This window comes from Narcine bancroftii, chromosome 1 (genome assembly GCF_036971445.1).
Source record: "Narcine bancroftii isolate sNarBan1 chromosome 1, sNarBan1.hap1, whole genome shotgun sequence".
In the NCBI taxonomy this organism is placed as follows: domain Eukaryota; kingdom Metazoa; phylum Chordata; class Chondrichthyes; order Torpediniformes; family Narcinidae; genus Narcine; species Narcine bancroftii.
The window spans coordinates 446,600,789-446,627,227 of NC_091469.1; the positions used below are offsets into that span (position 1 = coordinate 446,600,789).

Consider the following 26,439-nt stretch of genomic DNA (forward strand, 5'->3'; position numbering starts at 1 on the left):
AGATCAAGGCTCTTCAAGTACACAGTATGTTTGAAATGAGTGGAAGATTTCTCCCGATCACTCCCATCATCTACATGACATAAAGAATTATGTCCTTATCTAATCCTTTTTAAAATTACTAAAACGTGATGAGAGTTTATTGTCATTATGCAAAAAAATTCTGACTTACTCCAGCCAAACAAGCACATAAGCTACACCAACTACATCAGTATCCATTAAATTAGCACAGCATCCTGTGAACTTAAAATCCTGTAAATGTTATTTTTGAAATAAACAAGAACTATGGAGGTGAAGACAATAAATGTTCATGCTAATTGAAATTGTTTCTCACAGTAATGTCTTTTTAATGTTGCACCTAAACTCTCTTTCAATTAAGTCTGATAAACCATTTGCCTTCTGAAATGATTACTGGATTTGTGTGTTAAATTTCAGTGGTTGAAAGTTGATGTTCCCTGAAAACTCCAACTCGAACATTTTCTAATCTCTTGCTATTGAGAAAATTTATATATCTTTACCTCCTGAGATTCTTCAGCATCTCTGTGCTTTTATCACAATCACAGCATCTGCAGACTTTTGTGTAACACACTACTGGAAAATTCTCTCTTTCTGCCGGTTGATCAGCTCAGCATTCTGTCCCATCTGCCATTTCCTTACCCATGTACATATCATGTTTCTCTTTTCTGAAGCTTCTTTGCATCCTCCTCACAACTCACACTCTCGCCTATCCTTGTATCATTCCTTTATTCTATGGGCAATCAATATCTTTAATTTTCAATGCCTTCTCTTTGCTTTCTTAATTCTTCTCCTAATTTCACCCCTATGTTTTCTATATTTCCACAAGGCTTTCTACAGTGTTAAGCTCTCGTCTGATATGTCTCTCTTCTTCCCTCACTCTAACCACTTTAACTTGTCATCCAGGGAGCTGCCAGTTTAGCAACTCCACCATCTTTGTACTTGTAGTGCATGTTTCCACTTGACTTCACTGAATCTCCTTTGTGAGAGCCTCCCACTGACATGGTTTAACAGCAGTGCTGCTTCTGACCCTCCAGTGAAGGTCATTTTGCAGTCTCATAAAAGTTTCCTTCTCCCAAATCAAAACCTTCACTCGTAATTATATTCTTTCTTTTCCATAACGATGCCAAATCTAGCTAAATTTTATAAATATATAAAATGGAAGAGGGTGGCCAGAGTTAACATAGGACCCTTGGAGGATGAGAAAGGAAAACTGGTAGCAAAAAGTGAGGAAATGGCCGAGGCATTGAACAAATATTTTGTGTCAGTCTTCACGGTGGAAGACACGTCCAGCATGCCAAAATGCGAAGTTAAGGATGCGAATGTTGGGGAGGGCCTTGATAAAATAGTTGTTACAAAGGAAATAGTGATGGAGAAACTAATGGGACTAAAGCCAGACGAATCATCTGGTCCTGATGATATGCATCCAAGGGATCTAAAATGGTTTCTTCATGCACCTGTCTTCAATGATGGGATAGTGGCAGAGAGGGTTAATACCTTCAAGGTCATTGGAGCCCATATCATGGAGGATCTTCCTGGAGTAAGAGCACCAAGGCAACATTTTGACACTTTGACATTCATAAAGTATTGAGTAGAGGAATTGGGATGTTATGTTGATGTTCTGGCTCTACACAAAGCCCTGGAACACTTGGACAGTAAATATGCATTCATTAGGATGCCCTTAATCAATTACAGTTTGGCATTTAACACCATCATCCCCTCAAAACTGATCTGAAAACTTCAAGACCTGGGACTCAACAGCCCACCATGTAATTTGATCCTGAGTTTTCTCATTGACAGACACAAACAGTGAGGATTGGTAAGAACATCTCCTCCACCATCTCCATCAGTACCGGAGCACCACAGGGCTGCATTCTGAGCCCCCTGCTCTACTCACATTACACCTGTGACTGTGTGGCTTAGTGAAATGCCATGATCTACAAATTTACCGATGATATCATGGTAATGGGTTGTATAACGAAAGGTCAGCATTCAAGAGGGAGAGTGAAAACTTGGCTGAATGGTGTACCAGTAACAACTTTGCACTTAATGTCACTAAGGAACTGATTATTAACTTCTGGATGGGAAAGCCAGAGGTATACAATCCAGTGATCATTGGGGGATCAGAGGTGAAGAGGGTGTGCAAATTTAAATTCTTGGGAGTCACTATCTCAGAGGATCTTTCCTGGACCCAACACACCAATGGCATCGTGAAAAAAGCTTGGCAGCACTTTTACTTCCTCAGGAGTTTGTGGAGGTTTGGTATGACATCAGAAACCCTGGCAAATTTCCACAGATGATGTGGTGGAAAGTATGCTGACCAGCTGCATCATGGTCTGGAATGGGGACACCAATGCACCTGAGTGTAAAACCTTCATAAAGATAGTGGACACTGCCCATGAGATCACAAGCAAAACCCTCCACACTATTGGGAAATTCTACAGGGAATGCTGATGTTGAAGAGAAGCAGCAATCATCAAGGATTCACACCATCCAGCACAACTCTATTCTTGTTGTTGCCACCAGCAAAGAGGTATAGGTGCCACGACTCACACCACCAGATTCAGGAACCCTCCACCATCAGACTCCTCAACAACAAACTCAATCAGGGGCTCATTAAGGACTCTTACTTGTGCATTTTATTGATTTTTAAAAAGTTCTCTCTGTATTGCACAATTTGCTTACATTTGTTATCTGTTTACAATTCTTTATTTGTTTACATTTATTTATACACTATATACAGTTTTTTTTTGCACTTCCAATAAGTGATATATCTGGCCTGCCCACAGATAAAAAAGAATCTCAAGGTTGTATGTAATGGCATGTATGTACAATAAATCTGAAATCTGAAGATATTGGTGAGACCAAATTTGGTGTACTGTGTGTAGTTTTGGTCACCTACCGACATAAAAGTTATCAATAAGATGGAAAAAGTAATTTAACAAGGATGTTACTGGGACTTGAGGAGCTTAGTTATAGGGAAACTTTGAATTGGAACTTTATTCCCTGGAGTGTTAAAATCCAGTCTGTGATGGACTATTTTTCCTGCAAGTCCCACTGACCTGCATTCAGACCATAGTCCTCTATATCTCTCCCATCAATGTACCTATCCAATCATCTCTTAAATGTCAAAACCACACCCGCAGCCACCACCACCTCTGGCAGCTAATTCCACATTCCCATTACCCTCTAAATGAAGAAGTTCCCACTAATGTGCCCTTCAAATATTTGACCTTTCACCATGAACCAATGTCCTCCAGTTCTTGTCCCACCAACATCAATGGAAAAAGCCTGGATTTACACTGTCTATACCCCTCATAATTTTGTATACCTCTACCAAATCTCCCTCATTGTCCATCACTCTAGGAAATCAAGGTGACAGACAATATTGGATCTAACACCAATCCTTGAAGGATACCACTAAACACAGGCCTACAGACAAAGAGGCAATCCTCTACTACCTCTCTCCACCATCTCCCACAAACTAATGTTTAATCCAGTACCTCATCCTGGATACCAAGTAATTGAACGTTCTTGACCAATCTTCCACAAGAGACCTTGTCAAAGATCTCACTGTAGTCTCTGTAGACTGACTTTATTATCCTTCCTGGTAACATCCTCAAAAAAATTGCAATATTGGTTATACCTCACCGACCATGCACAAAGCCAAGTTGACTATCTCCAATCAGTCTCTATTCAAGTACTTCTACATCCAGTCTCTCAAGATACCTCCAGTAACTTAACCCACTACTAATGTCATATTATTCTTAGAGCTTTTCTTAAATAATGGAACAACATTGTTTCATCCAATCCTTTGACACCTCACCTGTGGCTAGGGACAATTTAAATCTCTCTGCTAGGGGCCCTGCATTTTCTGTCCTTGTCTCCCTCAAAGTCCAAGGGAATATCTTGTCTTGGGATTATCCCAACTTTATTTGGCTCAAGGCAGCAAGCATCTCTTCCTCTGTAATCAGTATAGGCTCCATACCTCACTGCTGTTTTGCCTCACTTCTGTCGACTCACTGTCCATTTCACAAGCAAATACAGATGTGGAAATCTATTTAAGATCTCCCTCATCTCATTTGGCTCAAAACATAGATGACCACTCTGGTCTCCTTAATATCCTTTTGCTATTAATATATCTAAAGAACCCCTTCACCTTGTCTGGCAGAGCAGAGCCACCTCATGCCTTCTTTTATCCCTGCTAATTCCCTTCCTTTTGGCTTTCTTGTATTTCTTACAGTATTTGAGTATCTTGTTTGTTCCTTGTGCCTGTGCCTGCTTTTCACTCCTCCTCCTCCTTCATAACTGAAGGAGATATCGAAAGAGATGTGCAGGGCGAGCTTTCCTTTTACACAGAGAATGGTATAAATGGAATAGACTGCCAATGGGTAGTGGTAGAAGCAGATATAATGAAGCAGATATGAAGCTTTTAGATTAACACATGGAAATGCAGGGACTGGAGGGATATGTATCATGTACAAGCAGCAGAATTTTACTTGAATTTGGCATAATCTTCAGTGCTCATATTGCAAACCTAAGGGCTTGCTCCTGTACTGTACTGGTCTATGTTCTCCCCAAAGTATAGATACAGCTTTAGCGATTGACCACTTAACCTCACTCTGCCTACACTACAGCTGAGCCACCCACATACCTTTAGCTTTGGTTCTGACTGCATGCAGGGGATCCCACCCGCCATCAGCGTACAGATCTGAAATAAAGACTTGAGTGTGAGTTTTGCTGAAGGCGTTCCTATAATTGTTGCCTCTTCTTATATGATTGCCTGGCAGATTCCCGGCCTGCCTTGCTTGAACTCTCTTAAGCCATGAGGTGACCACCTCCTGAAGTTTGCAACCTGACAGATGGACCACAGCTGTTACTCATGATTCAGAAAATGGAGCTTGTATCCCTCTGGCTGAAAAGATCAAGATACTGGAAGGAATAGGAGGGTAAGACATGAAAGCAATCTAGTGCGAAAAACATAAAAATGGATTGTAAACATATATGTAAGACGGAAACAATTTTTGGGACTGTGGTAAATATCTGGTTTGTTGGAGGCATCAGGAGTTCTAATGGGCAGACAGCCAAGGCCAAGGTGAAAGCCCATGTTCAAGGCGTCAGTCTCCAATGGACAGATGACCAGGGCCGAGGTAAGAATCCACATTCAAGGCATCAGGAGCTCCTGCCCTGTGGGCAGCCGGGGTGAAAGTGAGAGACTAGGGTGGACATTTACACGAGATCAACTTTTACAATTAAATCACATTTTCTGACTGTCTTCTTTAGTGACAAAGAAGAAAAAGATGTCTCTGAAATAATGGAGAAGAAATTAGGTCCACGGAGAATGAGCAATTGAAAGAAAGTAGCATTTGTTTAAAAAAAAGTTTTAGAGAAATAAAGGAGCCTCAGATCTGATGAGTCTCCAGAACACAATGGCCTGAACCCAAGGTCTGTGGAACAGATAAGTGACGCTGCAAATGCTCTGGTTGCCAGCTTCCAAAATTTCTGGGTTATGGAAGATCCCTCCCAAATTGGAAGGGAGCAAATGGAATCTGAGAATTTAAGAAAAGAGGGAAAGAGGAGTTAGGGAACTTGCAAATTGGTTTGAATTAGTAGATGAAAAGTTGCTGCAATCTATTTATAATGAGTGTATAATGGAATAGGACAGAGTTATCATGAATTTATGTAAGAGCATAAGGACATGAATAAAAGGAGCCAGACCTGCACCAGGCTCTTCAATCCATTCCCCCAATCAATATGATCATGACTGACCTATGCTGAGCTCACCTTCTCTTCTGTGCCACTTCCCTGCAGGCCCCTGATTCCCTGATCTTTCATTTATGGAAGGAAACTCAGGTTTGTCCAATCTATTGAGAGTTTTCAAGGGTTTAAACTGAGAGAAAATATAAGGGGAAATCAGTGAATGTGGTGCTTGAGGATGTTCAATTAGATTGGATACAAAAGGTTTTAAATAAATCTCAAGCATGTGGGAATGGGCATGGGTGTTCAGATATTGGCTTCTGTCAAAATTTAGTTCACTACCGAAAATAGAGTGGAGAGAAAATGGGAGATTGGGATTGGGAGGTGGTTAACAGAGGGATGCCACTGGGATTGACGCTGGGGACCCAGATACTCACAATTCACAACGATTGATGGACTTCTGGGAATTAAAGTCATGGGTTCATGCAGTGAAGTGAACGATCAGTCACCACCTCGTTGGATGACAGAGTTGACACGAGGGGTGAATGGCTTTTTTCCTGCCTTTCATTCTTGCCCTGCATCAGGACCAGAGGACAAAATGGAGTTACAATTGTTGATTTTCATTTGCCCTGATTCCTATCCTCTAAATAATATGGCCAAAATTCATTAGCAATATTAAAACTTGTAAAAGAAGTGGAATTAATTTTGCTATTGTTTCTTTGAGAAACATTTTTATCTGACGGAGCACAAAGAAGGGCCATTTCTACCTAGATTGAGGTATACTCTTATTCCAAGAAAAATCAAGCAGTTTTCAAACCAAGGGCTGCCATCACACACAAGACCAAATTGTTGTTAGCACCGACAAATATGGCACTTCAAAATATCCCAACAGTCGGCTTCTTTATTATCATCTTCTTAGCTCCATGGAAATGATTTGAACTTTATTGGAAAAGGGAAAGAAAAATGGTATAAATAGTATACATTCAGGATAGAATGTAGCATGTCACATGAAGAAAAAAATATAAAAGTAAAAGGAAAATAACAAAATATCAATCTGGAAACCACCAAAACTCAATATCAAATGTCCTACTTGCATCTATTTTAATAAAACACCATAGATCTCGCAGTTCACTGTCAGAATTGATCATCAGGCTCGAAGGGTCGAATGACCTACTCCTGCTCCTATCTTCTATGTTTCTATGTTTCTATCACAGAGATTGCAGCAGCTTGATGTACAAACATCAGCCTCCGGTTTGGGATAACGCTATTTAGCCTCTTCTTCCGCAGTCTGATGCCTAAATTATGACAAGATGATCTGAACTATGAGAGAGTTCTGTGACACGCGACAAAAATACTTTTTAAAATGTCTGCTCCGTGTCCTGGTTTTAGCCTTTGTTAAAAGGACAATTTGGTTTCCTCAAGGCGTGTGTTAACCCTTTCCCAGTGGAAATACTGCTTTCCAGAGGAAGCCAAGGTCTACTTGGGGAAATTTTGATGGAGTGAGAGGTGGGGTGATCATTGTGCCTGTGCTAGGAAGCAGACATAAAAATAGAACAGCAGGCAGAATTAACTAAAAGGAGAGGAAATCTGGCAGGACAGGTCCTTCCCTCAAATGAGCAGAGGAGATTCATTCATTAAGAATGGGCATCAGGCCAGGAATATTGCTTTCTTTATTTATCTACAGGATGTGGGGTAACAACAGGATCAGCATGTAATGCCCAAGCATGTTAAACTCTGCACTTATTGGCTTGCTGGGCTATTAAAAGTCAATACAATATTGGAGTTTTTTTTAATAAATATATATATATATATATGTCAGAGCTTGTGAGAGTGACAGGTCTCTGAACCTGATGACAATGTAGTAATTTCATAGTCATCTTTATTGACACTGGTCTCTCAACCCAATATTTTCTATTTGAACACCTAACTCAAGATCATTGCTCCATTGGATATAAAAGGTGGCAAATTATTCACTTTGTGATGGTACCCTTTGCAAAGCATAGGCTGACAAGCCACAAGCCAATCCTTTGACCAATGACATCATTCACTTTGTAGAGGGGTTGGGATTTGGAATGCATTGCCTGTCTAATTTTGAATTGTGAGTGCATGCAATTGGAAATACCTTCGGATTGGCTGCTTCAATTAATGTCCATTGGATAAGACAGCCAACAGAGATGTCTGTCTCATCAGTCACAGTTCAAATTCATAGCCAGTCAGCAGAAGTGGAAGGAGGGGTTTGCTAACTCACTGCACTAGAATTTAAGAATTTCACAAACAGTACGTTGTGCTTTTTAATTTGCCTCAATGCACTTTGTCAATGCCACCAATTAGAGCTTGTCACTGTGTCAGATGTTCTGGGAGGATCCTGAGATCAAAGGGATTATAAATATCACCATTTGACTAAATCATGCCAAGTTCTGCCAGACATTCAGTTCAAGATTTAAGGAAGCAAGAAAGGAAAAGCACAGCATTGTTAGTGCAGTCCCGCACTCCAACCACACATGAAAGAGACTACTTTGGTTATGCCTGCATTGATTAATGGTTACACTTGTATTGATAATTAGGCATTCATCATCAATAATTTCCCTTCACTTAAAGGAGTTATCAAGTAGACTGTCAAATGTAGTGCTGCAATTCTGGCAGCCAGGCCCTTAATGTGATCACCTTTACCTTTAAATAATTCTCACAGATATGATATTACTAAAGTGAAACTTTTTTACATGTTAAGACTTTGGTACATCACAATTTATACACGAGAAGACACCTTATGTTATTAATGGGGGGGGGGTGGGTTTGCAAATATGCAGGAGGGTGAAACATTTAGAGCATCCGTTCATATATAGTTATCGCACATCCACTTATCTTACCAAAGGGCACATTTATATTTCCACCTGGTTGAAAATTAACCCAATGAGTCGCATAATGTCTTGATTGCTTGGAGCTGAGGGGATAGAGTTGCGATGATTACAGTGCAATCTGTTCCAGGCTGTGTAATATTAATGGTAAAATTTTAGGTTCTAATTGAAGTTCATGCTAAAATAGGCATGGACCATTTAGCACGTATCTATCTGTGGGGACACCTTACTATATTTCTGAAAGATACAGAAAAATACATCCTTCCCTTTATCCTCATTGGGTTTTCATTAAACCTAATGCATATTAGACATGCTGTATTGAACCCCTGGTTATCTGCACACAGATCGTTAAGGGTCTGCCTGGGCAACTGTTCTTGGTGAATCTGCCAATCTTAATTTGACTTATAGAACAATATGAGCCCTTTGACCCATGATGTTATGCCGACCTATATAAACTGATCCTACATCAATCTAATCTTTTCCTACTACACAGCCTTAAGATTCTATTTTTCAGATGTCCATCTGTCATTGTACCAACCTCCACCACCATCCCGAACAATGCAACTCAGGTACCCACTATTCTATGTGTACTAGGCTTAACTCTGAGTTCTCCCTCAAACTTTCCTTTACTCACTTTAAAGAGATGTTCTCTGCTATTTGCTACTGTCACCCTGGGGAAAAAGGTGTTGGCTGTCCACCCTATCAATGCCTCACATGATCTTAATCTATTAAGTCATCTCTCATCCTTAGTCGCTCCCTAGCTCGGTCAACCTTGTGCAGCTTTTGTAGGGAAACATGATAACAAAGAACACGGCAGGTCCATGTACTTCTTGAAGAGCCGAGAATCCTAGACTGTAAAAATTAATGACCGCATCATGAAAGCACACAGATTACAATGAATACACGTCTGGTCAACCTAATCTCTCCTCACACAGCAGTCCTGCCATCCCTGACCAGCAAAATCTTTCTAGAGTGAGAAGACCAGTATTGGGCACTGCACCCCAGCCATAACCCGCCTTTCCCTCACCAACCTGCCAGTTTCCTCAATGTGGCTGCAACTCAAACAGAAATCTTCTACGGACTTCTCTTCGTGGCGTAAGCCAAAAGTGCCTGTGGCAGGATTTCTGAACAAAACAATTGTTCCTTGAAGACTTTGAGTGACCATGAGCTCAAGAGGAACCACCTGTCGAACCATGGAGCCCTTTCAGTGCAAATAAAAGGAAAATGGGGGGGGGGGGGGGTGGGGGAGGTGGGGGACAACTCTGAGGCCAGAAGGACTGGGAAAAGGTTTTGCCTGGACAAAATACAAGAGAACAGTTGTTTCCTACTGGATTAAACAGACCCCCTCTTATCAATGTTAATTAGTATGGATTCTGGCCAATGTCATTAGAACTGTATTATCAAAAGATGGACCTCACAATGTGCATATGACTTGCAAAGTATTGTCAGGAAACTACCAGAATTACTTGCTCAGCATAAAAAATAAATGAAGCTTTGGATGAAGTACCGTAATCTGCAGCCACTAAGGAATTGCAACATTGAAAGCAGCATGACATTTTTATCTTTTTGCACATTGCATGGCAGCTGGTTACTACATAACCACACTGGCAATCAAATACAAAACAAATGTCTGACTGCTTGCTTTTAGTTGCTGTCCTTTCTGAAAACACTGGTACAGGTTAGTTAGTGTCAAAGAGTCTTTCAGAATAATTTTTTGCTCCTTCACAACTGAATGCTATTGAGGTAGTCAGAGTACAGGGCTTTGGCCAAACCGCACCTGTGGTACAGTGTGCAACATTGGTCTTCTAACCTTAGGAAGGATCTACTGACCAGGGATGGCAGACTACTGAGCGAGGAGAGATTAGGTCGACCAGATTTGTATTCATTAGAGTTTAGAAGACACTGAAGTTTCGAATCCAGGTCACTACCACAGCGCCAACCACTGGGGTTGGAAAGCGGCACTGTCTGTGAGGGGATTATTCATTCTCCTCGTGATCTGCAAGGGTTTTCTCTGGGTTCTCCAGTTTCAGCCTAGTCAACAAAACGGGTGGGATTGGTAAGTTAAGTCGTAAATCAATTAATTAATTAATTATGAAGGGCTCAAACCCGAAACATCAGTTATGTACTTCTGTCTTTGCTACATAAAAGACACTATTTGACCTGCTGAGTTTCTCCAGCATAGTGTTTTTACTGCAGAGAGAGTGGCAGTTTAATTTGGCATCATGGTTGGCCCAGATATTGTAGACCAGAGGGCCTGTTCTTCTGCTGTACTGTTCTACCTCCACGATTGCTAATATCAATTTATCTTGGATATTCTGTGTAACTAAATGAAACTTCTCAAGTTTGACTGACAATATTTCAGGTATTTCAAGACATGGTACTTTTTCCTAGCTAATCCTTCATGAAATGTCAATGGTGTTTAATCATTCATTACTCTCTTGTATTTTTTTCCTGCAGTTCGATGATTAGAGATTGGCCAATAACATCAATGTCTATCTGCTGCGTGAAACACAGTGGGATGAATGGTAGCCTCAGTAGCCTGATGATGGAAGCACTCTGGACAATTCTTGTCCCAATGTAAAAGAACGATAGAGCCGATAAACCTGGTGGAAAGTCTAAATTTATTCAGAATGACCATCCTAGCAAGACATGTGAGCGGAGGTCAAGCTGTGTCTTGTAAGTGAGCTTTGGCTTCCTGGTGTTCTGAGCTGTGTACAAAGTGTTGTCAGTTTTGTTGGGTTCTGCAGAGGATTGGAAAGAATAGTGAGAAAATGGAAGCATGTGACATTCATGGGCAAACTGATGGATCAGATTTCAGCTTTACAAAAGGAATATACGTATTTTTTTAAAAAATTGAGACATACAGCATGGTAACAGGCCCTTTCGAGCCCATACCTCCCAATTGCATCCAACTGACCTACGACCTCAGTATGTTTGAAGGGTAGGAAGAAACCCGAGCACCTGGAGAAAACTCACGCAGCCACGGGGAGAACGTACAAACTCCTTACAGTCAACATCGGATTCAAACCTTGGTCACTGGCACTGTAACGGTGTTTCACTAACCACTACCCTAACTGTGCTGTCCCGTTATTTTATTTTATGTTTTTATGTATGTATGTGATCATTGCGTGCTGTTTGAGAAATGTATTGTGTGTGTATGCATGTGAACTACAGTCTGGAGAAACGTGATTTTATCTGGTTGTATATGTACCGTCAGGAGATAATAAACTTGAATTTAAAACACAACATACTGCTCTCATGCAGATACTTTAAACCCGAGGATAATATTCCCAACTAAAGGATGGTATTATAATGGCTTGTAACTATTCTTTTCTTGATCAAGACTCAGCCTAATACAGTAAAGCATTCAATCAAATGTGAGCCTCACTGAAAAGAATGGATCCAACTCTTCATCCTTGTTTGCCCTGAGAAGCTGGTTACATTCACTACAATAGGGGCTGAAAGGTGAAGACTTCAATGCTTTGCACATGGGCTGCAGGCAGACAGGAGACTGCAGATGCTGGAATCTGGACCAAAAAAATGGTCTGTTGGAAGAGCTCAGCTGGTCGAGCAGCATCAGTGGGAGAAAGGGAATGGTAATCGTTTCAGATCAGAACCTTTCATCGTTCATCCCACTGATTTCTTCCCATGGATTGTTTTTTTGAACATGCTCTTTCTAAGGCAAGATCTTTAATTTTTTTTCAGACTCTAGTATATTGCTTCTCTCATTCTCATGAACCTGCCAACCCTTCAAAACTTCAGATGACAGAACTGAATACCTTGTCAATTCATTCATAAAAGGGTGAAAAACTACAGCATGCTGTTGTGCAGAGGGACTTGGGAGTGCTTGTGCATGAATCGCAAAAGGTTAGGTTGCAGGTGCAGCAGGTTATTAAGAAGGCAAATGGAATGTTGGCCTTCATTGCTGGAGGAATTGAATTCAGGAGTAGGGAGGTAATGTTGCAACTGTATAAGGTACTGGTGAGGTCACACCTGGAGTACTGTGTCCAGTTCTGGTCTCCATATTTGAGGAAGGATATATTGGCTTTGGAGACGGTCCAGAGGAGATTTACTAGGTTGATCCCTGGGATGAAGGGGTTGACTTATGATGAAAGATTAAATCGTCTAGGATTGTATTCGCTCGAGTTCAGAAGAATGAGAGGAGATCTTATAGAAACATATAGGATTATGAAGGGTATGGATAGGATAGATGTAGGGAGGTTATTGAGCTGGCCGGGGAAACTAAAACAAGAGGACACAGTCTCAAGATTCGGGGGAGTAGATTTAGGACAGAGATGAGGAAAAATAGTTTTTCCCAGAGAGTAGTGAATTTTTGGAATTCTCTAACCAGGGAAGTGGTTGAGGCTGCCTCATTAAACATATTTAAAATTCGGTTAGATAAATTTTTACATGATAGAGGAATTAGGGGATATGGGGAGAAGGCAGGTAGGTGGAGTTAGGTCATAAATTCTTTGGCTTGGCTTCGCGGACGAAGATTTATGGAGGGGTAAATGTCCACGTCAGCTGTAGGCTCGATTGTGGCTGACAAGTCCGATGCGGGACAGGCAGACACGGTTGCAGCGGTTGCAGGGGAAAATTGGTTGGTTGGGGTTGGGTGTTGGGTTTTTCCTCCTTTGATTTTTGTCAGTGAGGTGGGCTCTGCGGTCTTCTTCAAAGGAGGTTGCTGCCCACCAAACTGTGAGGCGCCAAGATGCACGGTTTGAGGCGATATCAGCCCACTGGCGGTGGTCAAGGTGGCAGGTACCAAGAGATTTCTTTAGGCAGTCCTTGTACCTTACCTCTTCTTTGGTGCACCTCTGTCACGGTGGCCAGTGGAGAGCTCGCCATATAACACGATCTTGGGAAGGCGATGGTCCTCCATTCTGGAGACGTGACCTACCCAGCGCAGTTGGATCTTCAGCAGCGTGGATTCGATGCTGTCGGCCTCTGCCATCTCGAGTACTTCGACGTTAGGAATGAAGTCGCTCCAATGAATGTTGAGGATGGATTGGAGACAACACTGGTGGAAGCGTTCTAGGAGCCGTAGGTGATGCCGGTAGAGGACCCATGATTCGGAGCTGAACAGGAGTGTGGGTATGACAACGGCTCTGTATACGCTAATCTTTGTGAGGTTTTTCAGTTGGTTGTTTTTCCAGACTCTTTTGTGTAGTCTTCCAAAGGCGCTATTTGCCTTGGCGAGAAATTAGATCAGCCATGATCGTATTGAATGGCGGAGCAGGCTCGATGGGCCATTTTTGGCCTACTCCTGTTCCTACTTCCTATGTTCCTATTAAATTAATTGTCAAATTCATTACATTCATTTTAATTGAACTAAGTCAGTACAGTAAAAGGCATCGACCTATACACATCAACACAAGCTTTCAAAATATTGTTTTGAGATGTGAGTACTTTTCCTGTTATATCTTAACTTGAATAGTGAGTTTGTAACATTTCAGTGCCAATTCAGATATCCTGCTCTGTTTATAATGCAATTAAACTGGATTTGACTTCTGTCATGCGATACTGTTTTCTAAAATGCACTTATAATTTCTTCTTTGAGAACTACACCGGGTTTATGAAATCTGTCTACATTTTCTGCTGAGGAGTGTTATTCTAGGCAAAACGCCTTAGCAGATTGTTTTCTGACAGCACTCTGAATGAGGATTTTCTGAATAGAGTGGTATAAAGACCACCCAACAGTTCTAAGAAAAGGTCTCCCTACTCTCAGAATGGTTGTGTTCAGAGATCTTCTTGAGGGCATCTTCTAAAAGTCAGTGTTAAATATCAGAATGCATGTAATGAGTGTATGTGTCAGCAAGGAGATGTTTGCAGAACCCAAGTTAAAATGAAACAATAGGGTCAGATATCAAAAGACTCAAGGCATATTTCTGCTGCATGAAAAATGATTGAAACTCTTCAGACGTTCACATATAATGCCTTTTCACAGAATACCGGCTGTTGTCTCAATGGTTACACATTTTCAACAGTGAGTCTGCAGCCCTAACTACAAAAGAAACATGTTCTTGCATTAATGTTTCAATTCTCTGAAATCATGGAACTTAGCATGAATTTGATTTTAAATGTTATATTTTAAATTTGCAGAATGCAGCACACAAACTTACAGCACGGCAACAGACTCTTTCGGCCCACGAGTCCATGCTGCCCAATTGCACCTAATTGATCTACAACCCCCCAGTACGTTTTGAAGAGTGGGAGGAAACAGGAGCACCTGGAGGAAACTACACAGACATAGGGAGAATGTACAGACAGTGAAGGATTCGAACCCCAGCCCTGGTTGCCGGAGCTGTAGCAGCATTGCATTCACTGCTACGCTAATCTTGGCATCCCTACGCTAACAATGCGTATTTTAGTATGCATTCCTTTTCTCCTTTCCTTTGGCTTGGCTTCGCGGACGAAGATTTACGGAGGGGTAATGTCCACGTCAGCTGCAGGCTCGTTTGTGGCTGACAAGTCCGATGCAGGACAGGCAGGTTGCAGCGGTTGCAAGGGAAAATTGGTTGGTTGGGGTTGGGTGTGGGTTTTTCCTCCTTTGTCTTTTGTCAGTGAGGTGGGCTCTGCGGTCTTCTTCAAAGGAGGTTGCTGCCCGCCGAACTGTGAGGCGCCAAGATGCACGGTTTGAGGCGATATCAGCCTTATACTTTGAAAGTTAAACCAATAATGAAGCAAAAATGTAATTTTCATTTTTATCTTGTCACAGCATCATGGCACTGAAATGTTGCAAACTGTCTAATAAAATGAAGATATAACAGGAAAAATACTCTCATCTCAAAACAATATTTTAAAACCTTGCGTTGATGTATATAGGTCAATGCCTTTTACTGTTCTGACAGTTGAATTAAATGAATAAAATGAATTTGACAATGATTTTAATGAATGAATTGATGAGTTATTCAATTCTGTCATCTGAAGTTTTGAAGGGTTGGCAGATTCATGGGAACAAGAGAGCAATATATGAGAATCTGAAAAAAAAAATTAAAGATCTTGTCCTAGAAAGAGCATGTTCAAAAAAACAATCTCAATGGGATGAACACTCACAATGAAAGGTTCTGATCTAAAAAATTGACCATCCTCTTTTTCCCACTGATGATTCTCAACCTGACAAGCTCTTCCAGCAGATAAAACAGAGATTTGGAAGATAAAAATGAATGTGCTTGCCCATGAAGCAGTTAGTAGACCTACTGCTCACAGTCACAGCTTCAGTCCTGATCTCAGCCGCTGTCTTGTAGTCCTTTTCACATGAGCAAACTGCTAAAATGGAAGGTGAACAAACTGTTTTGAAACACCGGTAGGGCCACTTACACAGGACCAAGGAAAATTGGCCTGTGTGTCCTTTCACATGACCTTCCTGGAGTTGCAGAGCAAAGGGGCGCCTATCCTCCAGCATCGAGTGATGGCAGACCTACCCTCCTAGAATTTCATGCAGCAGAGAAACTCCTCCATGAGTGCTCTGTGCATACAGCCCTTTCATTATGCCAAGGCACACTGGGACATGGGGGCTTTAAAGGAAAAGGTGGCTAGTTCCTTGCCTGCCTGCAGTCTCTCTCACTCTCTCTGTTTCGCTCTCTCTCTCTCTCTTTCTCCCTCCCTCCCTTCCCATCCTTTCTCTCTCCACATCTTTCTCTCCCATCTCTGTGCCTCTCACAAACATATCTATCTATTTCATTTCCACTGCGACCTTCCCACACCACTCTCTATAAATTGTGCGCATGTGTTTTATTGCCACTACCATTTTCGCATGCTTGCTATAAACTGTGTGTGTGTGTGTGTGTGTGTGTGTGTGTGTGTGTGTGTGTGTGTGTGTGTGTGTGTGTGTGTGTGTGTGTTCACCCCACACACAGACCCTGGCATATGCACCCACCGCACACACGTACGCATGCACACACAAGATAATGGAGCAGATAAAAGCATTGAAGAAAATAACAAATAATAAAAATGACTGAATTGGTTGGGTGCATTCTTGTCACAATCTAAAACAGAACTTTTGAGTATACTTTAATTCTTTTGTGCAGTATTTTCCCACACTCATATTCGTGCTTTATTCTCGCTACGATTTTCTGATACTGGAGTAGGTTTATATAAGTCAGTACAATATCATGAGCTGAAGGACTCATAGTGTGCTGTACATAAAGCTTAATTATTTCATAATTAAGCATGAATAATTTTGTTCAATTACAAGATCATAATACATAGATCAGGATTGCAAATTTAGTAAATTGAATGGAAAGTTTATACCTATTTTTTAAAAATCAGTGTTGCTATTTGGAAGAATATATTTTGTTTCCTTCATGTTCTTTCTCTCACGCAAGAACGCCATCAACACATCATTAATTGGACCTGGCAAACCGGGTTCCCTGTTCACAATGGACGACCTAGTATGCCAAATCAAAATGATACTCCCTAAACAGTTTATTCACGGGTTGATTTGGCCCCCACTACCAGTTCGGGAGCATTCACACTGGCAGGTGAACCGGTAAACTGGTGGTTAATTACTAGGTTCAAGTACCAGTGTGAAAGGGGCTTGTGTGCAGTTTGCACATGTGTGACCACATGACCCAAATGCCCTCGTTTCCTTCTACATCCCTAAGAGGTGCAGCTTGGTGAGTTAATTAAACACTGCAAATTGCCCTGAGTGGAAGAATCTAGGAGAAATTGCTGAAAATATGGGAAAATAGGGGATGGAATTAATTTCAAACTAGTATCAATGGTTGATAATTGGCTTGCATTCATGGGCTAAAGGGCTTGTGTCCATGGGGTCTCTCTCAATAATTCTATTTTCAGGAGTTGAAAGGCAGTATTAATAGATGCCATTTGTCAGCTTTATAAACAAGAACATTGTAGATATAACTATAAACAAAGATAGTCATACCAACCTGTGATAGTACAGATCTATCACCAATGTATATAGTGTATATAGTTACAGTATCTAGACTGTGCTTACAGCGATTGGCTGAGAGCTAAGCCACGCCTACTGTCTGGGCCTTAAAGCATTGTGTCCCTAGCCAGGTCGGATCATTCCGGACTGGTCGGCCACCTGTGAAGAGCTCCTGTCTTTTGCTAATAAAAGCCTTGGTTTGGATCAACAAGTCTTTGGTTCTTTCGACGAGCTCTACACAACCTTTATTAGTGACAGGATAGGTCTCTGCCGGAAAATTGCTTTTGATTAAAAGAGGCAAGGGAACTTTAAGAGAATGGAATGACGATCCCGATGTGTGGAGAGTTTAAAGAAGTAGCCATTGTTTTTTCTTGCAACAGAGCAAGTGTCTTTTAAAACAATGAAGCTGCTTGATGGAATGGGCAGGGGAACTTTGCCTCCATTAGTAGCAAGATCAACAACCAGGGAACGCAAATTTGAGTTTATTGAAAGTGAAGGCACAAGAGATTGCAGTTGCTGGAATCTAAAGCAATAAACAAAGTGTTGAAGGAACTCAATGGGTCAGGTAGGTCCATGGAGGGAATATGGGCAGTCAACATTTCAGGTTGAAACTCTACTTCAGGAGAGGGAAATTCAGGCAATATTAAAGAGAAGTAAGATGGTGCCAGGTGGAGTGGAGTGGGAGAAAGTAAAATGGGAAGATCTAAGCAGATTAGTTTTTAATATGGAAGGTTTTTAATGATCTGAAAGATTGCTGGGAGCATATTTAGGATAGGAACTTTCAAAGTGAACCTGGATATAGACTTGAAAAAGAAAAGACATTACAGGCTGTTGGGAAAGAGCAGGAAATGGGACTGATTTAAAAGTTATTTCAAAGTTTAACAGTGAGTTTAATAGGAAAATTCTTTCAGAGATCTGGCATGGGAAAGATAGCCTGAAAAAACTCTTTCTGAGTAGAAACATTTTCTTTGCTGAGCAAGATGCTGCGTGGATTGGAGAGCACGGCTTATGAGGGCAGCTTGAGAGAACTTTATCTTTTCTCCTTGGAACGATGGTGGTGGACGAGGGGTGACATAATAGAGGCGTACAAGATGATGAGAGGAATTGATCATGTGTATGACCAGAGGCTTTTCCCAGACTGAAATGGCTGATACAAGGGAGGATAGATATAAGGTACATGGAAGTAAGGACTAGGGGGATGTAAGAGCTAAGTTTCTCACACAGAGTGCTGCTAATAAATGGTGGTGCAATAGGATCTATTAACTAGGTATGTGGAACCGAGAAAAATGGAAGGGAAATCCTAGGCAATTGTTAGGGTAGATTATTAGGTCAGCACAACACGGTTGCCTGAAAGGCCTGTTCCGTGCAGTATTTTTATGTTCTATTCTGGGGACAAAGTACATTTCTTGGCATTATCTAATTAAGACAATTAAAAAATTGAACTGTGAAAATAAAGTAAATGTTATGATTATTCTGAGCACTTATTATAAACAGTGAAATGACGTCACCTGCACTGACAGTATCGGGTGCACATGTACCCGTGGTCACTGGGCGGGTATCAGTAGAGGAGAGGAGGGGGAAAGGGAAAGGGGCAGGAGTACAGGTTACATTCAATTGAACGGCTTGCTGTTGTCACCAAAGACTCTAAAATTTCTCCAGGTGCACCATGGAGGACATTTTGTCTGGTTGTACACTGCCTGGTATGGAGGTGCCAAAGCACCAGTCTTCCCTTCCCTCCATTGAGGACAGCTACAAGAAGTGGTCTCTTAAGAAAGCAGTCTCAATCTTCAAGGACCCCATAACACAGACCATGCCCTCTTCACACTGCTTCCATCAGGAAAAAGGTACAGGAGTCTGAAGATCAATACGCTAAGGTACAAAATCAGCTTCTTCCCCTCTGCCATCAGATTTCTGCAGGGACAATGAACCACAGACACTACCCCACTTTCTCCTATTTTCTCGCACTATTTATGTTTTTGAAATGTAATTTAGAACAATATTTTCACTGTAAGGCTGCCTCAAAACAACAAATTTCATGATGTGTTCATGACAATAAATTCCAATTTTGATTCTGTCTTTGGGATTTATGAAGGCCTTTATGTCAAAAGGTCCCTTTACAACCCTATCCACCTGTGACACCACTTTGTGAATTATGTATCTGTATTTCCAGATCCATTGGTTCTGCTGCACTCCTCAGTGCCCTACCATTTACCATGTACATCCTTTCTTGAATTGTCCTTCCAAAATGCAACACATCACACTTGTCCGCATTAAATTCCATCTGCCATTTTTCCAGCTGATCCTGATCCCTCTGCAAGCTTTGAAAACCTTCTTCACTGTCCACAATACCTCCAATTTTAGTGTCATCTGCAAACTTGCTGATCCAATTTACCACAATCATTGATATAGATGACAAACAACAATGGTCCTAGCATTGATCCCTGAGGCACACCACTAGTCACAGGCCTCCAGTCTGAGAAGCAATCATCCACCACTACTCTCTGGCTTCTCCCAGCCAGCCAATGTTGAATCCAGTTCACTACTTCACCATGAATACCTAGCATCTGAACCTTCCTGACTAACCTCCTATGTGGGTCCTTGTCAAAGGCCTTACTAAAGTCTAAGTAGACATCATCCACAGCATTTCCTTTGTCATCTTTCCTGGTAACCTCCTCAAAAAACTATCAGATTGGTTAAACATGACCTAACACACACAAAGCCATGTTGACTATCCTTAATCAGTTCCTGGCTATCCAAATAATTGTATATCCGATCTCTTAGAACACCTTCCAATAATTTACCTACTACTGACATCAGGCTCACCAACCTATAATTTCCAGGGTTACTGCTGGAGCTTTTTTTAAACAATGGAACAATGTGAGCTACCCTCCAATCCTCTGGTACCACACCCATGGCTAAGGACATTTTAAATATTTCTGCAAAAGCCCTTCCTATTTCTACACTAGCCTCCCTCAAGGTCCAAGGTAATATCTTGTCAGGTTCTTGGGATTTATCCACCCTTATTTGCTTTGAGGCAGCAATCACTTCCTCCTCTTTAATCTGTATAGGTTCTATGACCTTATTACTTGTTTTCCTTACTTTTCATGACTCTCTTCCCTTTTTGTAAGTGAATACCTTGCACATCCTTGCCTGAAAATAATTTATCCCTATCCACACATTCTAGATTTATTGTCAGAGTACATACATGACAGGTGTTGTGGAGCATGAAGAGCATGACAAGACACTTAGACATCATCCAATGCAGCAAGAGAAGTCTCCAGCATTAACGGTTGATCCATTAGCAGTAATGGATCAAGGTCTCTTCTGCTGAGAGAGTGGGGTCACCCCTATGCAACGGCTGTTCTACTTAAAACTCCATCAAACACAGGTTTCTGTTAAGTGATTCATCTCAGTTCACAGATGAACTGCGAAACAATATGTCTTCTTCAAACTGAAGGACAACCAATAATAACATACATGACATCACATACAATCTTGAGATTCTTTTTCCTGCAGATGAGGCAAAATTACCACTTATCGGTAGTGCAAAAAATGCAGAGAGAATTAAAAAAATCAATAAAGTGCACAAGTAAGAGTCCTTAAATGAGTCCCTGATTGAGCTTATTGTTGAAGAGTCTGATGGTGGAGGGATAGCAGCTGTTCTTGAACCTGGTGGTGCAAATCTTGTGGCATCTATACAAATAATAATAATTAGATTTTTGTGCTTTGCTGGTACATTTCGAGATTGAAGTTACCAATCGCTCGGATGATTTGAGTGATGAAACCTGATCCATCAAGGATACAAACTATAAAGTTGCTGCGATGCTCCATTTAACTTTCTGCATCATTGATACTGTAACTCTATACATTTATTAGGGGTCAGTTGAACATCAAAGAAAATTCTTTCAAAGGTGACTCAAAGTGCGCTGGTTCGTGCTACTATCCTAACTTCATCACACTAGGAGATGTCAAAGTAGGTGCCCAAGCCCACATTGACCCTGTACACTAGCAAAGCCAGGACCAAAACTTATTGATGTCAACTGGTCACAGCCAATGGGGAGATAGACAAAAGAGAGCTGATATTTTTAGCTTCATGTGTTCTAGCATGCTCACAATTCTGAGTAGAAAATGAAATGAAATACACACAGTGTCAAGACATTGGGCATCAGAAATCCAAAGGAACAATCTCAATGGCTCTGCAGGGCGTGGAGGGATCAAAATTGAAGCTGGCCTCTGTGTTCAAATGATGTTTATGCTTTATATTTACAGAATCCTAGAACTGTTGCAGTATAGTGGCAGGCCACTCAGCGCACCGATTCTATGCTGGTTCCTAAAGGAAAAATCCCATCATTCCCCTTTTCTTTTTCCATCATTTTCTCTTTAAGGACCTGACCAAAAATCAACTATTTATGTTCATTGGTTTTATTGTAGCGACGCACATATTTGATGGCCAGGCGAACTGGCTCCGTGTGCGTTATCGGAGCAGCTGCATCAATGATGGTGTCGCACAGCCTTCTTTCCTGGTAGAAACTCGGGGCTCGCATACACGCAGGTAGCATGTTTACGTCACGATGACGTGGTTTCCAGTGCGCTGGGGCAGGAGCTTCGAATGCCTTAAAAGTAGTAGCGCGCTAGTCAAAATAAAGTTCACAAGTTCTAAAGAGCCCTCCGACCTCTAGTTTCGTTCATTAGCTCGGTTAGCACGCTCACTTCAGTATTCAAATCCATGGTAATAGTATGAGCTACGATATTGAATAATGCATATATTGCTTTAGCTACATTTAAAATCTTTATCAGCAGATTAGAGCATAGATCATTACAGCACAATTAAGGCCCTTCAGCCAACAATGTTGTGCTTACCTATGTAAACTTACTCCACAGTCATCTAATTTTTCCCTACCTTAAGCCTTTATTTTTCTTACATCATTGTGGCAATCTTGTCCTTATTGCACCAGCCTCCACCACCACACCCAACAATGCATTCCAGGCACGCACCACTCTCTGTGCAAAAACCTACCTCTGACATTTCCCCTAAGCTATCCTCCAATCACCTTAAATAAATGACCTGATAAAAAAATATTTTTTTAACCAATATCGTTGCATGATTAGAGAGCAGTAATGAACTGAATTAAAAATAAAACACAGTCTGCTGGAGGAACTCAGTGGATCAAACTGCATCAGTGGGAGAAGAATGGTCAACATTTTAGGTTAAAATCTTTCTCAGACCACAGACAAGCCAGTGTAATAAGGATAGGGTGGAAGTGCTGGACAAGGCTAAGATTCAAATAACAAAAGAGACTTTACTTTCTGATGTTTTCCACCATCTCAGGAAAACTGTTCACACATACATATGGACCACAGTGGTGCACTACATTTACTACAGTGAGAAGGGTTACAGAATAGTTCACAGTATCCTGACTATATAACATCCCTCCTTCTCAAGATAAAGAAAAGTTTAAACTTCTTTATCACTTTCTTTCCAGTGCAACTTAAGTAACTGAAATTGTACACTAATTTATTTACACAATTATTTTTAAATAGTTCTAATCGATATCACACTGGCAGCAGTATATTCCTTCACCATCTTGTGGATTTGGCTGCAACCATTGAATTTCTGTTCCTGGTACACGTGTAGGTGATGTAGCCTGTTGCACTTCACCTGACAACTGCTGTGTTGATTTTTCGGTATTAGTGGTTGTGGTCTCTTCACTTGATACCTCACTTGCTATTGGTGTTGCAGACTTTGCTGTTATTAAAACCTTCTTCTTCATCATGTGAATTCTGTTCCTCCTCAGCTGGTTGCTAGAGTCTGTCTCGACCATGTATGATCTTGGTGTCTCAGCTTCTCTGGTGACCTTTGCTGGGGTCCATGTTTTCAACATCAGCTCTTGAATATGCACCTTCTGAGGAGTTCTGGCAATGTTTGTGCATGTTTATTATAATGCTGGCGTCCTTCTTCTTGCATGTCAGCCAGTCTTCTTGTGGTTTCCTCATGGACTTCTGGGGGGGTATATTTTGCTTGGCAGAGTTGTTTTATATCTCTTGCCATTTAGAAGTTTTGCCGGGGACTTCATGTCAGCCCTTAAAGGTGAAGAGCTAGGTCTGGGTCTTCTTTTGTTTCACGACACTTAATTAATGTGTGTTTCACAGTTTGCATGTCTTTCAATGAACCCATGTCCTTTGGGGTAGTATGGGGATGATGTAATGATAACAAACCCATACTCTGCATCCAGATTTCTGAATTCTTGTGACGTAAAATGTGTTCCATTGTCACCTATTACTTGCTTGGGTATTTCTTGTTCAGCAAGGAGTGCTCTCATTTCTGAGGTGATAGAGGTCTTTCACCCTTCTGATGAATAGAAAGTTAGTAGTAACAGGCTACTATTAAATACCACTCTTGATTCTCAGTGAACAAGTCTGTTCCCACTGTGTGCCATGGCCTGGCCGGTATTTCTGTGGAAATCATTTCCTCTTTTTGTTGTGTGTTTCTATTGATGCTTTTGGATATCTTCTTCATCTAGATCTCATAATTGACAGAGATCAACAGCAACTCCTGGCAGCTTGGGAACATCTGTTGGTAGAGTCTGAGTGGAAGGATGTTGCTTTGTGATCCAGTATCCAGCTTCACCTTTAGGTTAAATATTGTAGGCTTGTTCTGGATTGTCCTCTGTATTTGAATCCTTGTGTGCGCAACTTGCTTCCTTCTTTCATCTCACCCGACATTCGTGAATGTGTATGGATTCTATGTCCAGTGGCGGAGTCCTCATTTTTGTTTCCTGTTATGTGGTGGATCTTCTCCTTGTCTTTTTTCTTCACTGGTATTACTGTTTTATTTATACCAGACTACACCTTTGCCCAATGGTTTGTTTTACCACAGGCTCTACATTCAGAACTGTATGAGGGGAATTTGTTTTGGTCATCAAAGGGGTGTTTTCTACTGCACTTCCTGCAGATCTTGGGGGGGTTTGCACTTTTCTGATTGTGCTCTTTATGGCATCAACCCTTTGTTCACTTTGTTGTGGGTGGATCTGCATAGATAGGGATTTCTTTTGCATCCTCATGGCTTTGAAGACTCTGGCTGTGTGTCTCTAGCTTCCACCAGCTTCAAGCTATCCTTCCCTATAAGAGACTTTTGCACTTTGGGATGGACACTCCCTAAATTAGTTGATCAACTAATCTTTCCTCTATATTCTTAAATTTGCATTTTTCAGCAACAATTTATAGTCTGCTGAGGAAAATATCAACAGTTTCCTCAGTCTCTTGCATTAAGCCTTGAAATTCGTAGTGTTTAATTCTATGATTAGACCTGGGTTCAAGGTGAGAAGCAAACTTTGCAATTAACTGCTCTGGATCATTTTTCCCCACCTCTGTAAGCTCCAAGCTATTAAATAAGTCAAGGCCTCGCTTCCCTGCCCATAGAACTATAGAACTGACCTTCTCCTCTGCTGTTCCATTTTTAAAATAGCTTTTGAATGGTAAATTGGACTTTTGCTGAAACATTTTAAATGATTCAACAATGTCTTCAGCCTCCCCGTCCATCACTGGGTGAACTGCTGTTGCTCCAGCCATTCTTTCTAGTAATGTTTTTTCTCTTCTTCCCCCTTCATATTTCAGTGACTTACAATCAATTGTATGGCTTTATTCTTGTTTTCTTATACCGCTGCCACCATGTTATTTCTCTGTGTTACTGGGAGGCTTCTTAAATAACTTAGAGATGCAAGGTTCAAATAACAGAAGAGACTTTACTTTCTCATGTCTTCCACCATCTCATAAAAACTGTTCACACACTCACACACACACACACACACACACACACACACACACACACACACACACACACACACACAAACACACACACTCACACACACACACACACACACACACACACACACACACCACAGTGGGGCACCTCAGTTACTACAGTGAGAAGGGTGTATTCTTACGCAGTTACGAAATAGTTCGCATTATCCTGACTATATAACATACCTCCTTCTCAAGACAAAGAAAAATTTAGTGATCTTTATTACTTTCTTTCCAGTGCAACTTAACTAATTGAACAACTATTTTTAAATAGTTCTTATCAATATCCCACCACTGCCACCATGTTATGTCTCTGTGTTACTTGGGAGGCTTCTTAAATAACTTAGAGCTGCAAGATTCAAATAACAAAAGAGGCTTTACTTCCACTATCTCAGGAAACTCCACACATACACACACACACACACACACACACACACACACACACACACACACACACACACACACACACACACACACACACACACACACACACACACACACACACACACACACACACACACACACACACACACACACAGTGCCCCACAGTGGGGCACCTCAGTTACTACAGTGAGAACGGTGTATTCTTACGCAGTTACGAAATAGTCCGCATTATCCTGACTATATAACCCAATGAAAGTAACTACAGATGTCCACTCTGTTCCAGGGGACTGTTTAAGGCTGGTGAGTGTTTGAGTTGAGACTGACTTGTCCAGTCCTCTCTGCTAATGACGAAACTGAACCCTGAAATCCATTGAAAACCAACAAAAATGGGTGGAGCACAAAACATTTCCACAACCTGAATCAAGTTTATTGTCATGAACATGAGCCATGAAATTTGTTGCTTTCTGGCAGCAGTATTGGGCAGAACAAGGTGCAAATTACTAAAAATTACTTTTCTGTAAATACAAGATTTAAAGAAGAAATAACTAGTGAAAAATGGGAGAAAGAGTGAAGTAGTGTCTGTGGTTCATTGTCCATTCAGAAATCAAATGACAGAGGGGAAGAAGCAGTTTTTATTACAGTGAATCTGCATCCTCAGGCTCCTGTACAGAGAGACCCAAACTTATGACGTTTTGAAGTTACCAAGATCAGAATCCATTTTGAATAAAGGTAAGTCGGGGTCTATCTGTATCATGCTTTGAGAGACCCAATGCCGTTTTTTAAAAAAAGGTGATTTGG

General features: G+C 41.1%; 1 protein-coding gene across 13 annotated transcripts in view; it reads right to left on the reverse strand.

Moving 5' to 3' along the window:
* The window catches only part of jcada (junctional cadherin 5 associated a), a 206,910-nt gene that overhangs the window by 107,292 nt on the left and 73,179 nt on the right, over positions 1–26,439 (reverse strand). For 3 of the 13 annotated variants that reach the window (XM_069914489.1, XM_069914490.1, XM_069914487.1), the window contains exon 2: positions 6,147–6,284. The exons of the other annotated variants lie outside the window; for them this stretch is intronic. The gene's annotated coding sequence lies outside the window, so the exon portion shown is untranslated. The remainder of the gene's footprint in view (positions 1–6,146; positions 6,285–26,439) is intronic. 13 annotated transcript variants of the gene reach the window in all.